Below are 18746 nucleotides of genomic sequence, written 5' to 3' on the forward strand. Positions count from 1 at the left end.
AAAATAAAAAAATCGTTACACGAGAAATCGAGTGAATATCAAATGTTCAATGTTGTAAAAATATAAATTTCAAACGCTCATAAAAATTTAATTTGATTTTCTTGTAGACATTTTCTTTTGATAAAAGTAGACAAACATATGGATAATCTTATATTACATTTTAAAATCTTAGATTTAAAAAGAAAATTTTTTATGAATTTCTAACTCATAATAATTTACAAATTTTCGTAATTTTTACGTATTTTGTCAATATTTGAACTTTAAATGCTTATAAAAAAAAATTGTGACTATGGATTTTTAATTTTTTTCGTCTGCTTTTGAAACAATAACCTAAGAGCTTTCTATTAAATTTTCAAGCTTTTCAACCAACAAAAAAATTTTATTGATATTTATAGAAAAAAACTAAAAAAAATGTAAACTGAAAATGTCCGTAAACAGCTCAAAATAAGTCAAAATATTTGGAAAATGTTATGGTGTATAGAAAATACTAATATAAACATTCAGTCAAAATTTCATCTACCTACGGTTATTTGTTTTGGAGTTGCACCAAAAACCAAAATCGATTTTCTCGAAAACAGATTTTGCGTAAAAATTCCCGGTTTTCCTTAATGTTTCTTTTGTTTTTACGTCGCTTTTGAAAACTACTGGGAAATTTTTACTTTTGAACCTCCAAAGTACCAACTAGATTCACTTTCCTATCAGAAAAGTTACTGTTGAAGAAAATCAGCCTATGATATTACCAAGTATATTTGATGATATTATTGTGAATAAAGTAATTTATATATTACCTATTTACGTGGAGCCTTGTTTTAAATTTTCAATCCATAGCTATAAAAGTTGAACATTTTACAAATTTTCAACTACAAAATAGTTATTAAATTTTAAATGTGATAAATTTTGTCGGAATTCAAACTTTAAATGCTTATAAAAAAAATTGTGCCTATGTATTTTAAATATTTTTCAACTGCTGTTAGGACGATATATCAGGAGCCTTATATTAAATTTTCACGCTTTTTTACCCAACAAATAAAATTTTATTGATATTTATAGAAAAAAAAAACTAAAAAAATTGAAAACTGACAATGTTCGTAAACAGCTCAAAAAGTGTCAAATTATTTTCAACATTTTATCGTGTATAGAAAATGCTAATATAAACATTCAGTGAAATTTTCAAGTATCTACAGTTATAGTTTTTTTAATTACAACAAAATAAAAAAATCGTTACACGAGAAATCGAGTGAATATCAAATGTTCAATGTTGTAAAAATATAAATTTCAAACGCTCATAAAAATTTAATTTGATTTTCTTGTAGACATTTTCTTTTGATAAAAGTAGACAAACATATGGATAATCTTATATTACATTTTAAAATCTTAGATTTAAAAAGAAAATTTTTTATGAATTTCTAACTCATAATAATTTACAAATTTTCGTAATTTTTACGTATTTTGTCAATATTTGAACTTTAAATGCTTATAAAAAAAAATTGTGACTATGGATTTTTAATTTTTTTCGTCTGCTTTTGAAACAATAACCTAAGAGCTTTCTATTAAATTTTCAAGCTTTTCAACCAACAAAAAAATTTTATTGATATTTATAGAAAAAAACTAAAAAAAATGTAAACTGAAAATGTCCGTAAATAGCTCAAAATAAGTCAAAATATTTGGAAAATGTTATGGTGTATAGAAAATACTAATATAAACATTCAGTCAAAATTTCATCTACCTACGGTTATTTGTTTTGGAGTTGCACCAAAAACCAAAATCGATTTTCTCGAAAACAGATTTTGCGTAAAAATTCCCGTTTTTCCTTAATTTTTCTTTTGTTTTTCACGTCGCTTGTGAAAACTACTAGGAAATTTTTACTTTTGACCCCCCAAAGTACCAACTAGATTCACTTTCCTATCAGAAATGCTACTATTGAAGAAAATCAGCCTATGATATTACCAAGTATATTTGATGATATTATTGTGAATAAAGTAATTTATATATTACCTATTTACGTGGAGCCTTGTTTTAAATTTTCAATCCATAGCTATAAAAGTTGAACATTTTACAAATTTTCAACTACAAAATAGTTATTAAATTTTAAATGTGATAAATTTTGTCGGAATTCAAACTTTAAATGCTTATAAAAAAAATTGTGCCTATGTATTTTAAATATTTTTCAACTGCTGTTAGGACGATATATCAGGAGCCTTATATTAAATTTTCACGCTTTTTTACCCAACAAATAAAATTTTATTGATATTTATAGAAAAAAAAAACTAAAAAAATTGAAAACTGACAATGTTCGTAAACAGCTCAAAAAGTGTCAAATTATTTTCAACATTTTATCGTGTATAGAAAATGCTAATATAAACATTCAGTGAAATTTTCAAGTATCTACAGTTATAGTTTTTTTAATTACAACAAAATAAAAAAATCGTTACACGAGAAATCGAGTGAATATCAAATGTTCAATGTTGTAAAAATATAAATTTCAAACGCTCATAAAAATTTAATTTGATTTTCTTGTAGACATTTTCTTTTGATAAAAGTAGACAAACATATGGATAATCTTATATTACATTTTAAAATCTTAGATTTAAAAAGAAAATTTTTTATGAATTTCTAACTCATAATAATTTACAAATTTTCGTAATTTTTACGTATTTTGTCAATATTTGAACTTTAAATGCTTATAAAAAAAAATTGTGACTATGGATTTTTAATTTTTTTCGTCTGCTTTTGAAACAATAACCTAAGAGCTTTCTATTAAATTTTCAAGCTTTTCAACCAACAAAAAAATTTTATTGATATTTATAGAAAAAAACTAAAAAAAAATGTAAACTGAAAATGTCCGTAAACAGCTCAAAATAAGTCAAAATATTTGGAAAATGTTATGGTGTATAGAAAATACTAATATAAACATTCAGTCAAAATTTCATCTACCTACGGTTATTTGTTTTGGAGTTGCACCAAAAACCAAAATCGATTTTCTCGAAAACAGATTTTGCGTAAAAATTCCCGTTTTTCCTTAATTTTTCTTTTGTTTTTCACGTCGCTTGTGAAAACTACTAGGAAATTTTTACTTTTGACCCCCCAAAGTACCAACTAGATTCACTTTCCTATCAGAAATGCTACTATTGAAGAAAATCAGCCTATGATATTACCAAGTATATTTGATGATATTATTGTGAATAAAGTAATTTATATATTACCTATTTACGTGGAGCCTTGTTTTAAATTTTCAATCCATAGCTATAAAAGTTGAACATTTTACAAATTTTCAACTACAAAATAGTTATTAAATTTTAAATGTGATAAATTTTGTCGGAATTCAAACTTTAAATGCTTATAAAAAAAATTGTGCCTATGTATTTTAAATATTTTTCAACTGCTGTTAGGACGATATATCAGGAGCCTTATATTAAATTTTCACGCTTTTTTACCCAACAAATAAAATTTTATTGATATTTATAGAAAAAAAAAACTAAAAAAATTGAAAACTGACAATGTTCGTAAACAGCTCAAAAAGTGTCAAATTATTTTCAACATTTTATCGTGTATAGAAAATGCTAATATAAACATTCAGTGAAATTTTCAAGTATCTACAGTTATAGTTTTTTTAATTACAACAAAATAAAAAAATCGTTACACGAGAAATCGAGTGAATATCAAATGTTCAATGTTGTAAAAATATAAATTTCAAACGCTCATAAAAATTTAATTTGATTTTCTTGTAGACATTTTCTTTTGATAAAAGTAGACAAACATATGGATAATCTTATATTACATTTTAAAATCTTAGATTTAAAAAGAAAATTTTTTATGAATTTCTAACTCATAATAATTTACAAATTTTCGTAATTTTTACGTATTTTGTCAATATTTGAACTTTAAATGCTTATAAAAAAAAATTGTGACTATGGATTTTTAATTTTTTTCGTCTGCTTTTGAAACAATAACCTAAGAGCTTTCTATTAAATTTTCAAGCTTTTCAACCAACAAAAAAATTTTATTGATATTTATAGAAAAAAACTAAAAAAAATGTAAACTGAAAATGTCCGTAAACAGCTCAAAATAAGTCAAAATATTTGGAAAATGTTATGGTGTATAGAAAATACTAATATAAACATTCAGTCAAAATTTCATCTACCTACGGTTATTTGTTTTGGAGTTGCACCAAAAACCAAAATCGATTTTCTCGAAAACAGATTTTGCGTAAAAATTCCCGTTTTTCCTTAATTTTTCTTTTGTTTTTCACGTCGCTTGTGAAAACTACTAGGAAATTTTTACTTTTGACCCCCCAAAGTACCAACTAGATTCACTTTCCTATCAGAAATGCTACTATTGAAGAAAATCAGCCTATGATATTACCAAGTATATTTGATGATATTATTGTGAATAAAGTAATTTATATATTACCTATTTACGTGGAGCCTTGTTTTAAATTTTCAATCCATAGCTATAAAAGTTGAACATTTTACAAATTTTCAACTACAAAATAGTTATTAAATTTTAAATGTGATAAATTTTGTCGGAATTCAAACTTTAAATGCTTATAAAAAAAATTGTGCCTATGTATTTTAAATATTTTTCAACTGCTGTTAGGACGATATATCAGGAGCCTTATATTAAATTTTCACGCTTTTTTACCCAACAAATAAAATTTTATTGATATTTATAGAAAAAAAAAACTAAAAAAATTGAAAACTGACAATGTTCGTAAACAGCTCAAAAAGTGTCAAATTATTTTCAACATTTTATCGTGTATAGAAAATGCTAATATAAACATTCAGTGAAATTTTCAAGTATCTACAGTTATAGTTTTTTTAATTACAACAAAATAAAAAAATCGTTACACGAGAAATCGAGTGAATATCAAATGTTCAATGTTGTAAAAATATAAATTTCAAACGCTCATAAAAATTTAATTTGATTTTCTTGTAGACATTTTCTTTTGATAAAAGTAGACAAACATATGGATAATCTTATATTACATTTTAAAATCTTAGATTTAAAAAGAAAATTTTTTATGAATTTCTAACTCATAATAATTTACAAATTTTCGTAATTTTTACGTATTTTGTCAATATTTGAACTTTAAATGCTTATAAAAAAAAATTGTGACTATGGATTTTTAATTTTTTTCGTCTGCTTTTGAAACAATAACCTAAGAGCTTTCTATTAAATTTTCAAGCTTTTCAACCAACAAAAAAATTTTATTGATATTTATAGAAAAAAACTAAAAAAAATGTAAACTGAAAATGTCCGTAAATAGCTCAAAATAAGTCAAAATATTTGGAAAATGTTATGGTGTATAGAAAATACTAATATAAACATTCAGTCAAAATTTCATCTACCTACGGTTATTTGTTTTGGAGTTGCACCAAAAACCAAAATCGATTTTCTCGAAAACAGATTTTGCGTAAAAATTCCCGTTTTTCCTTAATTTTTCTTTTGTTTTTCACGTCGCTTGTGAAAACTACTAGGAAATTTTTACTTTTGACCCCCCAAAGTACCAACTAGATTCACTTTCCTATCAGAAATGCTACTATTGAAGAAAATCAGCCTATGATATTACCAAGTATATTTGATGATATTATTGTGAATAAAGTAATTTATATATTACCTATTTACGTGGAGCCTTGTTTTAAATTTTCAATCCATAGCTATAAAAGTTGAACATTTTACAAATTTTCAACTACAAAATAGTTATTAAATTTTAAATGTGATAAATTTTGTCGGAATTCAAACTTTAAATGCTTATAAAAAAAATTGTGCCTATGTATTTTAAATATTTTTCAACTGCTGTTAGGACGATATATCAGGAGCCTTATATTAAATTTTCACGCTTTTTTACCCAACAAATAAAATTTTATTGATATTTATAGAAAAAAAAAACTAAAAAAATTGAAAACTGACAATGTTCGTAAACAGCTCAAAAAGTGTCAAATTATTTTCAACATTTTATCGTGTATAGAAAATGCTAATATAAACATTCAGTGAAATTTTCAAGTATCTACAGTTATAGTTTTTTTAATTACAACAAAATAAAAAAATCGTTACACGAGAAATCGAGTGAATATCAAATGTTCAATGTTGTAAAAATATAAATTTCAAACGCTCATAAAAATTTAATTTGATTTTCTTGTAGACATTTTCTTTTGATAAAAGTAGACAAACATATGGATAATCTTATATTACATTTTAAAATCTTAGATTTAAAAAGAAAATTTTTTATGAATTTCTAACTCATAATAATTTACAAATTTTCGTAATTTTTACGTATTTTGTCAATATTTGAACTTTAAATGCTTATAAAAAAAAATTGTGACTATGGATTTTTAATTTTTTTCGTCTGCTTTTGAAACAATAACCTAAGAGCTTTCTATTAAATTTTCAAGCTTTTCAACCAACAAAAAAATTTTATTGATATTTATAGAAAAAAACTAAAAAAAATGTAAACTGAAAATGTCCGTAAATAGCTCAAAATAAGTCAAAATATTTGGAAAATGTTATGGTGTATAGAAAATACTAATATAAACATTCAGTCAAAATTTCATCTACCTACGGTTATTTGTTTTGGAGTTGCACCAAAAACCAAAATCGATTTTCTCGAAAACAGATTTTGCGTAAAAATTCCCGTTTTTCCTTAATTTTTCTTTTGTTTTTCACGTCGCTTGTGAAAACTACTAGGAAATTTTTACTTTTGACCCCCCAAAGTACCAACTAGATTCACTTTCCTATCAGAAATGCTACTATTGAAGAAAATCAGCCTATGATATTACCAAGTATATTTGATGATATTATTGTGAATAAAGTAATTTATATATTACCTATTTACGTGGAGCCTTGTTTTAAATTTTCAATCCATAGCTATAAAAGTTGAACATTTTACAAATTTTCAACTACAAAATAGTTATTAAATTTTAAATGTGATAAATTTTGTCGGAATTCAAACTTTAAATGCTTATAAAAAAAATTGTGCCTATGTATTTTAAATATTTTTCAACTGCTGTTAGGACGATATATCAGGAGCCTTATATTAAATTTTCACGCTTTTTTACCCAACAAATAAAATTTTATTGATATTTATAGAAAAAAAAAACTAAAAAAATTGAAAACTGACAATGTTCGTAAACAGCTCAAAAAGTGTCAAATTATTTTCAACATTTTATCGTGTATAGAAAATGCTAATATAAACATTCAGTGAAATTTTCAAGTATCTACAGTTATAGTTTTTTTAATTACAACAAAATAAAAAAATCGTTACACGAGAAATCGAGTGAATATCAAATGTTCAATGTTGTAAAAATATAAATTTCAAACGCTCATAAAAATTTAATTTGATTTTCTTGTAGACATTTTCTTTTGATAAAAGTAGACAAACATATGGATAATCTTATATTACATTTTAAAATCTTAGATTTAAAAAGAAAATTTTTTATGAATTTCTAACTCATAATAATTTACAAATTTTCGTAATTTTTACGTATTTTGTCAATATTTGAACTTTAAATGCTTATAAAAAAAAATTGTGACTATGGATTTTTAATTTTTTTCGTCTGCTTTTGAAACAATAACCTAAGAGCTTTCTATTAAATTTTCAAGCTTTTCAACCAACAAAAAAATTTTATTGATATTTATAGAAAAAAACTAAAAAAAAATGTAAACTGAAAATGTCCGTAAACAGCTCAAAATAAGTCAAAATATTTGGAAAATGTTATGGTGTATAGAAAATACTAATATAAACATTCAGTCAAAATTTCATCTACCTACGGTTATTTGTTTTGGAGTTGCACCAAAAACCAAAATCGATTTTCTCGAAAACAGATTTTGCGTAAAAATTCCCGTTTTTCCTTAATTTTTCTTTTGTTTTTCACGTCGCTTGTGAAAACTACTAGGAAATTTTTACTTTTGACCCCCCAAAGTACCAACTAGATTCACTTTCCTATCAGAAATGCTACTATTGAAGAAAATCAGCCTATGATATTACCAAGTATATTTGATGATATTATTGTGAATAAAGTAATTTATATATTACCTATTTACGTGGAGCCTTGTTTTAAATTTTCAATCCATAGCTATAAAAGTTGAACATTTTACAAATTTTCAACTACAAAATAGTTATTAAATTTTAAATGTGATAAATTTTGTCGGAATTCAAACTTTAAATGCTTATAAAAAAAATTGTGCCTATGTATTTTAAATATTTTTCAACTGCTGTTAGGACGATATATCAGGAGCCTTATATTAAATTTTCACGCTTTTTTACCCAACAAATAAAATTTTATTGATATTTATAGAAAAAAAAAACTAAAAAAATTGAAAACTGACAATGTTCGTAAACAGCTCAAAAAGTGTCAAATTATTTTCAACATTTTATCGTGTATAGAAAATGCTAATATAAACATTCAGTGAAATTTTCAAGTATCTACAGTTATAGTTTTTTTAATTACAACAAAATAAAAAAATCGTTACACGAGAAATCGAGTGAATATCAAATGTTCAATGTTGTAAAAATATAAATTTCAAACGCTCATAAAAATTTAATTTGATTTTCTTGTAGACATTTTCTTTTGATAAAAGTAGACAAACATATGGATAATCTTATATTACATTTTAAAATCTTAGATTTAAAAAGAAAATTTTTTATGAATTTCTAACTCATAATAATTTACAAATTTTCGTAATTTTTACGTATTTTGTCAATATTTGAACTTTAAATGCTTATAAAAAAAAATTGTGACTATGGATTTTTAATTTTTTTCGTCTGCTTTTGAAACAATAACCTAAGAGCTTTCTATTAAATTTTCAAGCTTTTCAACCAACAAAAAAATTTTATTGATATTTATAGAAAAAAACTAAAAAAAATGTAAACTGAAAATGTCCGTAAACAGCTCAAAATAAGTCAAAATATTTGGAAAATGTTATGGTGTATAGAAAATACTAATATAAACATTCAGTCAAAATTTCATCTACCTACGGTTATTTGTTTTGGAGTTGCACCAAAAACCAAAATCGATTTTCTCGAAAACAGATTTTGCGTAAAAATTCCCGGTTTTCCTTAATGTTTCTTTTGTTTTTACGTCGCTTTTGAAAACTACTGGGAAATTTTTACTTTTGAACCTCCAAAGTACCAACTAGATTCACTTTCCTATCAGAAAAGTTACTGTTGAAGAAAATCCAAGCATTTTTAGTGTCTAAAAGGTGATGACAGACACAAAAATAAAAATAATAACTGTTATCCTCAACTGCGCGAGGTAAAATGTGAAGTTACTTAGAGAAATTTGACATTTTCAATTTGTTATTATTTTTTTTTTTTTGTATAAAAATCGATTTCATATCGAAGATTAACGTTAAGTTAAATATTTTGACAAAATCGTAAAAAATTGTAAATTAGGTATGTCGTAGTTTTTCAGTTATAAAATGTCTATTTTTATAGCTATGGGTTGAATATTAACTTAACAAGTTTTATCATAAGAAGTTCATACCGTAACCAAACGTTTAATAAATATTTAAACAGTTGTTTTATAGTTTTTTTGATTTCAACTTCAAATGAAAATAGATATTTAACCGAAGAATAAAAATTATTTTTTTTGTAACTTTATATATCACAGGTGTTAATGTATTGTAGGTATATACAAATAGTACTAACGAACGGTAGGTGAGCAAAAAGTATATTAAGAATAGTTGAGCTAATCGCAGATATTGGAAAGTGGAAAAAAAGATACATATTACAAGTCAATGTGGAAAACCCCGATGATAGAGGATATTTTGTCCAACAACTCAAATGTTGAAAATGCCAAAAACCTGACGGAGGAAAACATAGTCTTGAGCGAAAAATATCAGAGCCCCAAGAAAGTAAATATAAAAAATTGCGTTGTAACTTTTAGTTCAGTATATCACACCGGCTAATTGTAAAATATAACGTGCCGTTTTATATTCGTAATGAAATTTCTGTTTACTGTAGTTGTCTACTTGTCTATATAGGCTTTGAAAATGGCACTGGACAACGACGAACTTTGAAAATACCGTTACGGGTCATATTAGACGAATCCTACGACGGGAACGATAAAACCAGAATACTGAAGGTTGGTTGGTACATAAATTGTTGTTGGGTAATTTTAGTTGGATAGAAATGATTTACAGTAAAACCTTTGAATATTGGACGCTCTCGGTCGCCGAATTTTCGTCCACTATAATTCTGAAGTGTCCGGTATTCATAGAGGGTACATTTTCGAAATTCATAAAGGATTAATATTACATTAATATCATAAACAATACCTAATTATAATATTAATAATGTTATTATTAAATGTTTTACTGATATAATATAAGCGCATTATAATTAGTATTAGTATTATAATACTAGCGAGCGATCATAGAACAATACCATGCGCGGTTCTAACCACGAAAAAAAAACGTGAATACGTATTTTCAATATTTTTCAACTGCTGTTGTAACAATATATCAGGGAGCCTTGTATTTAATTTTCAAGCTTTTTGACCCAACGAATACAATTTTATTGACATTTATAGAAAAAAAAACTAAATAAATTGGAAACTGAAAATGTTTGTAAGCTGCTTTAAATTTCAAGTGTCAACCAAAGCGGTTATTGGTTTTCGAATTAAAACAAAATAAGAAAATAGCTAAATGAGAAATCTATTGAATTTCCAGTATTGTAAAAATTTCAAAACTTAAAACGCTCATAAACATTTAAGTTGACTTTCCTGTGGAGATTTGGTCTTTGATAAAGATAGCAGAGATGTAAAATTTCATGTTTTCACTGACTTATTGAAACTTTTTAGAAACTTTTCAAAAAATTGAAACTTTTGATTTAACACTTTTATATACCTTTAATTTGTTTTGTATATGATTCAATAGCTTATTTTACACATCTAAATACAATTTTCAAATTATTTAAAAGTGATCTATCTATTAATGTAATTACCTATTAGATGCTGGCCATCTTAATTTCATTTAAATGGTAATCATTGAATACTAATAATAATTATATTGAAACAGTGTTTAATTATTTATTTTTCTAGTAATTTATTGAGTTTCCAATAGAAACTATTATTATTAACTTTTAAAACCAAACTTAGACTAAAAATAAAAACAAACCTAATATATTGAATGAATAATAATTGGTTTGTCTCGAATTCATAATGAATAACAAAGGCACTAAATCATAGAAAACAAATTAAAAATTGCAAGGCAGTAGACAAACTATAAAAACTAATTGTTACTAGATAAAAGATTTATCCATGGCCCCATAATACCTACTACAATTACAATCATAGATATTAAAACTATTGTCTATTACCTATTTATTCGTGTATGCGTACGATCATGAAATTACATTTTTGATATCGAAAAGTTTCAATACTTTTCATTTCAATAGCATTGAAACTTTTCAAATTTCGCGAAAAGTTTCACTTGACAATTTCTGAAACTTTTCATTCTCACATCTCTGAAAGGTAGACAAACTTATGAAGAATCATTTATTTAAATTTTCAAATCTTAGATTATAAAAGAAAAATTTTTATGAATTTTTCTCTCAAAGTAATTTGCACATTTTTGTGATATTTACATATTTTGTCAAAATTTGAAGTTTAAATACTTATAAAAAAATTGTGACCAGGTATGTATTTTTAATATTTTTCAACTACCATTGTAACATTATATTAGATACACTATATACATTGTATTATGTATTTACTTTATTTTTATATAATTTTATAAACTTTATTAGAAATCTAAATTTGTATATTTATAAACTCATAAAATTTGTATTTTTATAGATGCAAAATGTGTATAGGTACAAACAATAAAATGAAATTTTGAAATCATGAAATTTTCTGTTATTTATACGACATACAGAAATATATGACGTATTTATTCAGTACAGTTTCTGTAAGTAAATGCCCGTGAAAAATAATATTAGGTACCTATCTTGCTTTTAAAATTCAGACAAGAATGACTTTATAATGATTTCAACATTGAAAAAATGTTATAATCCATATGGATTAAATGTGAAATTTGGTTTGATGCAAAACAATATTAATTTCGGATATTTATAGCGTAAAGAGATGCGCTTGATTTCGAGAGTTGCCCGTGTAGACTTATTTGTAGGCGATATCAAAATTATTTTCGCAGTTCATTACAAAAGAGTATTAAAATTATTTTCGTTGATAATTAAATGACGAAAGCAAAATAATATTATTATACTATTTATACTATGTTGTAGTATATAGACTATAACTTTATTGTGTACCGTCGTCCAGAGGCTAAAGTATAATATTTTCGTACTATACGCGCTTTATATTAAACTTGGAGTTACCGTGGGGGGTTTAGCACCCCCCACCAAAAAAAAAAAAAAAAAATAAAAAAGTGTATTTAATCCATTCACATACACACAATGAATAGTCAATTTCTATTATTTTTTATTTACAGAGTACAGACTACTTACATCACAATAAAACGATTTATATCGGTACGATTATTAATTATTATACATACCTAATTTTACAGGAAATGCACTGAACTATACAGTAAATAGGAAAGTAAAAATCACCGAAAAATATTCCCGTTTCTAGGAAAAATGATCCACAGACTAGAATATTACTCACGAGTCACAATCACATGAATAACCGATTGATAAAATATTTTTAAAAGCTAATTAGTGTAATTATTACATTGTATATTTTTATTTACAAATACACACTGCAAGGCTTAGGAAAATTTATCATTAAAAAAATTAATGTATAGTAGTTAGTAAATAATTTTCAAACATTAACAATAATATTATTTTGTTTTATATCACGATTTGAAACAACATACCTATATAATGGTTCTTTTTAAAGAATAGGTACCTCCTTTTGTGTTTACTAGTTCATTATTTATTAAATTAGAAAACTCTATTTATATTAGAGCTAATTATTTATTCTTCATTAAATAGAAAACATCATATATGAAAAGAGTATTACACTTTATACCATCATGTGTCTTACTTATTACAAAAAATTACATAAGTAATTACTTTTCAAGAAAACAAGAGACAAATGATACAGTGTCACCAACACCACAGTGCCTTTATAAATTAACTATTATTTGATAATTATTTGTATTATTTAACGTAGCGATCAATCGAAATATTTTTATTTTTATTTTATTATATTTTAAATATTTTGAGTATTTTATATGCAAGTAAAACTTGTAAAAAATACTCCTAATAATAATTTTTAAAATTCTTGTGTATCTATTTCTCAATGTAACATCAAATAATTTTTTAATTAATGATGAAAAACTGTAAAAAAAAATCACTAGTTATTACAAGTGTAGTAAACCCAAAATCTATTAAATTATTTTAAATAAAATAAGTTAAATAATAAATGATACATAGTATAATTTATGAGTGGAAATGTAGGTATTAATGTAAGCCTGAATAACAGGAAGCGTAGATCAAAGGTGAAAACAACAAGTTGTTTTATCTAGTCACATAATAATGCAATATATTATTAATATATACATTATTAGGGAAGTAATATTATAATATAGATATCACGCCACCAATACGTCATTGTTAGAACCCGCATAAATACGGGTAGAGCACCTACCATTACTTAGAAGATAGTCAGTGCTTATAGTTATTTTGTTAATACAAACTTGTTTTAATAAAATATTAATAGTATCATACGAATGCCTTAATTAAAAGTCTGAAAAGTGTTAGTAATTATTTACCTATCTTCCACAACAACAACGACTCAAGACAACAACGAACGTGTGACGTCGTTAAAAAAGTATTTTATTAGTGTTCAACGTGTCGACGAATGTCGAGATATTAAATTATTTAAGATATTAAAATCTCCCGCATCATTTGTATTAGCATTACCTGATTAACCATTATGAATCGCTTGTCCCACTGGGGGGTTCTGTTGATGCAAGAATAAAAAGTTTTCTACCATACTAAAAAAACAACAAACTACTATCACTACTAATATATTACTATTTTATGTATAAACTGAATAGATCGGTTTATAGTTCGGTTTCATAAAACAATTTAACATTGTTTATATGTATACGATAACCCTTACAACCTTTGTTAATAGTAATGTTTTCATTATCGTGTACCTCGAGTACTTCGTATGGGCCCGTCCAATTTCTACTCAATGTTTTACGTTTGTTACGCTCTTTTATTAGGACTGTTGGCGCTGAAAATTATCAACTGTGATATGCTAATGAGCGCGACGGCACGACTGTTCTTATCGGTCATTTCCACCTTCCACTCCTCTCTTTTTCCTATCGTGATTCCTTGTGTATTATTATTATTATTATTATTATTAATTTAGAGTCATCATATTTATTGTCTTTGTTTATATGTAAATTATCTTCATATTTCTTGTGTTTTTCACTATCAATTATTGCGTCCAACGCCCTTGTTGTCATATTATTTTTCTCTCTCTCGTCGTTCGCTATTTATTTTTTATTATTCCGCTATTGTACCGTTTTTTTTTTGTTGTTCTTCACCTTTTTTATTAGTTGGGTGTTAGTACGTTGTTGGTACACAGCAATCATTCTTTTTATTATTATTATATTTTGTAGTAATTTGTGCAGCCATACTGTGTGGACATTGTGACCAAAAACTATTATTATTATTGCGGTACGTGCGACGATACTGGACGCTGTTAGTGCAACGGCATCACCCTTATTATTAAAATAAACGTCATTATCATTCGTACACCATGAGTTATTATATCATCTTATATTTTTGTCATTCTATGGGTGCCCTGATCCTGCGGCGTGTACGTACACTGTGCGTCTCAACTTTACCAAGTGCCACCTACTCCCGCGTAAGTCCGCCAGCACTCGTCGTAGTGTGTGGGAGGCCGCCCGGGTCTTCAGAATCTAAGTACAACGGGTGTCTCCACTTTGGGCCGACTGTCCGGATCGGCGTCAAGACTTCAATAGTTTTTTAAGTTAATATAATAAGGTTTAGCCGACTCATGTGAGCTCTCTGGTCATTGCACCAAACCGAATCGACCACAGAGACCCCCCCCCTCAATAACTAAATTGTATCATCCTGTTTCCCATTGACACCTCACCTCCCGTTACTACTCTGATATCAGTTGTCGTCGTGTGCATTAGGTTGCCTACCCGATTTATTAAAAGGCGACATTAATTGGTCGGTACATGTGAAATAAGACGTCAATCATAAACTTAATTTTGGTCTCGATGATAAGTCGAATTGGTCCTTCGGCAATGTGCTTCATCAGCTCTCTTGGCGCGCACACTTTTTTTGGTCCTTCGGGCTGGATTAGACTAACAAACCGCGACATTGGGGTGGGTCTCAAGTGCTGCTTGAATTTGTCGTTTGTCAACGGTGACAGAGAAAAATTGTCAATACCTGTACGTAATGCTGTAGTTGCGTTCAAAATTAATTCGTACGAGAAAAATACTATGTTTGATCTATTCTAATTACAAACTCCTTAATTTGCTGTTAAAATGGTCACTCCTCCTTCAGTGACTTATGCAGATGCAAAAGTACGGACTGTTCGTGCAATTGCAAAAATCACATCATTTGTCGCTGCAGCCGGTGAATATAAAGCCAATCGTTCTAATCCGGGCAAATATGCTAAAGTAGCTAAGATGTTGTCTGAGTTAAATGACATTCGTCGAACTGCTGAAGACGACTTCCAAGTCATGGAATCGTCTGTTAACAAAAGGTTAGCCCCTATGGAAGTCGTAGACAATAAAGAGAGTCTAAGCCTCAGTGCCGAATTTGACAATTTGTACTATGAATTAGCTGCCTTTACTGATGTCTATCATATTTCATTATCTCCTGGCATGGATACATCCTCAATTAGCAGTGAACCAAACAATGGGCTCCAGTAATTTGTCACACTACCAATTACCCAAACGGAGTTATCCTACGTTTTCTGAAGTGCTTATTGAATGGCAAGATTTCGAAGATCTTTTTAAATCAATTTTGTCTCACGCTCCTGATCTTCCCGATGTTGAGCGTTTTGAAATTTTAAAAACCTCTCTGCAAGGTGAAGCTCTATCGTTGGCTTCACATCTCTCTTTGACTTCCGCAAATTATAACAAAGCTTGGGAAGTGTTACGTGCTCGTTATGGTGACAAGCGTGATTTGGCTCGGATTCATCTGGACGCCCTTCTAGCACCCCACACAGTTAATTGTAACGACGCGGCTTCCATAAAAACTTTTCTCACGACCATTCTTGAACACACTGCGGCCCTGTATAATTTGGATTTTGTTACTCACCAATGGAGTCCGATTCTTGTTCATATTTTTGAAAATCATCTAGATTATGATCTTCGCTCTCGTTGGGAAATCACTGTTGGGGATCGTCATCAACCGGCCACGAGTGACTTTGTAGAGTTTTTAAGGAGCCATGTTTGGTCAGCCGAAGCTCGTGCAGGAAACTATTCAATGATTTTCCAATCTAGTACTTCCCAACAAAAACAGTCAAAAAAATTATATACTGCACACTCTCGTCCCACTTATGGACCAAAAGTGTTGACCGCCAGTGCCTCGTTACCCACTGAATCAGGTCATCGGTCGTCTGCTATCAGTAACTGCCAAATTTGCAAAAAGTCACATTCGATTCGAAAATGCCAATATTGTTCCTTAGTAAAGGGTCCAACCAATCGTTTTCAGCTTGCAAAAACACATCGTCTCTGCATAAACTGTCTCGGCTGTGGACACTCGTCCGCTGCTTGCCCTTCGAAATTCAAGTGTCAATCGTGCAATCGTTCTCACCATACCTTGTTACATTTTGAATCAAGTCCTGCCACGAGTACACCACCTAGTAGTTTCATGGTAGTCCAGTCAGGTGATCCTACCAGCACGGTCTCGTTAGTTGTAAAGGATAATCCCCAGAAAGTGGTATTATTATCAACTGTGCTTCTGGACATTTATGGTACCGATGGTCATCGTCATTCGTCTAGAGCCCTATTAGACAGTGGCTCTCAGGCCAGTTTTATCACGGGAAAATCATCTGACATTCTCATGCTCAATCGCAGACGTTCACCTGTGAGTATAACCACGTTTGCTAACACTACTACTACTCCTGTTTGTGGATCATCGATTTTCATTGTGACTCCTCACTGCAAACAAACACCCAGATGCGACAGTCTCATTTCGGGTAGTGCAGGCGAGCCTACTGCGTTAAAAACAATTTTCGGTTGGGTTTTGTTTGGGCCTACCACTTCATCTGCACCTGTGTCATTGACCACAATGTGTGTGTCAACATCCAGCAACCTTGATGCAACCTTAAGAAAGTTTTGAGAATTGGAAGAACTACCTGTAGTTCACAACTTAGGTCCTGATGACTACTCCCGCGTAAGTCCACCAGCACTCGCCGTAGTGTGTGGGAGGCCGCCCGGGTCTTCAGAATCTAAGTACAACGGGTGTCTCCACTTTGGGCCGGCTGTCCGGATCGGCGTCAAGACTTCAATAGTTTTTTAAGTTAATATAATAAGGTTTAGCCGACTCGTGTGAGGTCTCTGGTCATTGCACAAAACCGAATCGACCACAGAGACCTCCCCCCCTCAATAACTAAATTGCATCATCCTGTTTCCCATTGACACCTCACCTCCCGTTCCTACTCTGATATCAGTTGTCGTTGTGTGTATTAGGTTGCCTACCCGATTTATTGAAAGGCGACATTAATTGGTCGGTAGGTACATGTGAAATAAGACGTCATTCATAAACTTAATTTTTGTCTCGATGATAAGTCGAGTGGTCCTTCGGCAATGTGCTTCGTCAGCTTTCTTGGTGCGCACACAAGGACTTTGGTCCCCTACTTGTATATTAATTGCGTGTATGTTTTTATCGTAGTAATGTTTATTATTTTCTTTCTTTTTAATTAAATTGGAATTAAATCGTGCCAGTTGATATGCTTCCTGCATAATGCGTTTTAAATCGATTACATAATTATCATAATTGTATTGTGTCTCGGGTTCCCGATGAAATGACGACGGAATATATTTTGGTTTCCGTCCGAATACAAATTTGTACGGCGTATACGATGTTGACGTATGTACTGTTGTGTTATAGCAAAACATCGCATATGTTAGTAACCTATCCCAGTCGTTACTCGTTGTCCTTATCCGCAAAACTTCGTAACTACGATTTCAATGTGGAATGACTTCGTTCGAGAAAACCGTTGGTCTGTAAGTGGCTTGGCAATTTTCGCGAAATTGTCGACAAAACGTCGATAATAATTGTGTAGCCCGAGAAAAGATCTTATATCTTTGGCCTTTCTTAATTTAGGATATTCTTTTATACATTTTAACTTATTCGGATCAGGTGAGACCCTTGTCTCATTTATGACATGTCCTAAATAAAGTACCTCCTTACGTAAAAAGGCACATTTCCGAGGTTACAGTTTCAAATTGTGCGTGTGTAAACGCTTAAATACCTACTTCAATACGGTAATTTATTACCGTGATCTATTAGGCTTGACCCGTGTACCACAATGTCATCGAGATATGCTGTACACATTTATTCCAGACCCATTAAAATAGATTTCATTACCCTTGTAAATGTAGCCGGAGCTGAGCTCAGCCCAAAAGACATGCGCAAATACTCGTAATGGCCGGGTTTTGTTAAAATTAAAGGTTGTCAATGAGTTACATATTATATTTCTTTGTTTCATTTCCGTAATTTGGTTTTCGATTTCCTCCTGATATGCCCACAGAATGCGATACGGATGAATATTAATTGGTCT

The 18746-nt window shown here is 28.7% G+C and overlaps 1 protein-coding gene across 2 annotated transcripts in view; it reads right to left on the reverse strand.

Annotated features, from left to right (window-relative positions):
* LOC132936425 (breast cancer metastasis-suppressor 1-like protein) overlaps positions 1–13988 on the reverse strand; it is a 60380-nt gene extending 46392 nt beyond the window's left edge. For both annotated transcript variants that reach the window (XM_061003150.1, XM_061003149.1), the window contains exon 1: positions 13886–13988. The gene's annotated coding sequence lies outside the window, so the exon portion shown is untranslated. The remainder of the gene's footprint in view (positions 1–13885) is intronic.
* Between the last annotated feature and the right edge of the window lie 4758 nt (positions 13989–18746).

This window comes from Metopolophium dirhodum, chromosome 1, assembly GCF_019925205.1.
Source record: "Metopolophium dirhodum isolate CAU chromosome 1, ASM1992520v1, whole genome shotgun sequence".
Classification (NCBI taxonomy): domain Eukaryota; kingdom Metazoa; phylum Arthropoda; class Insecta; order Hemiptera; family Aphididae; genus Metopolophium; species Metopolophium dirhodum.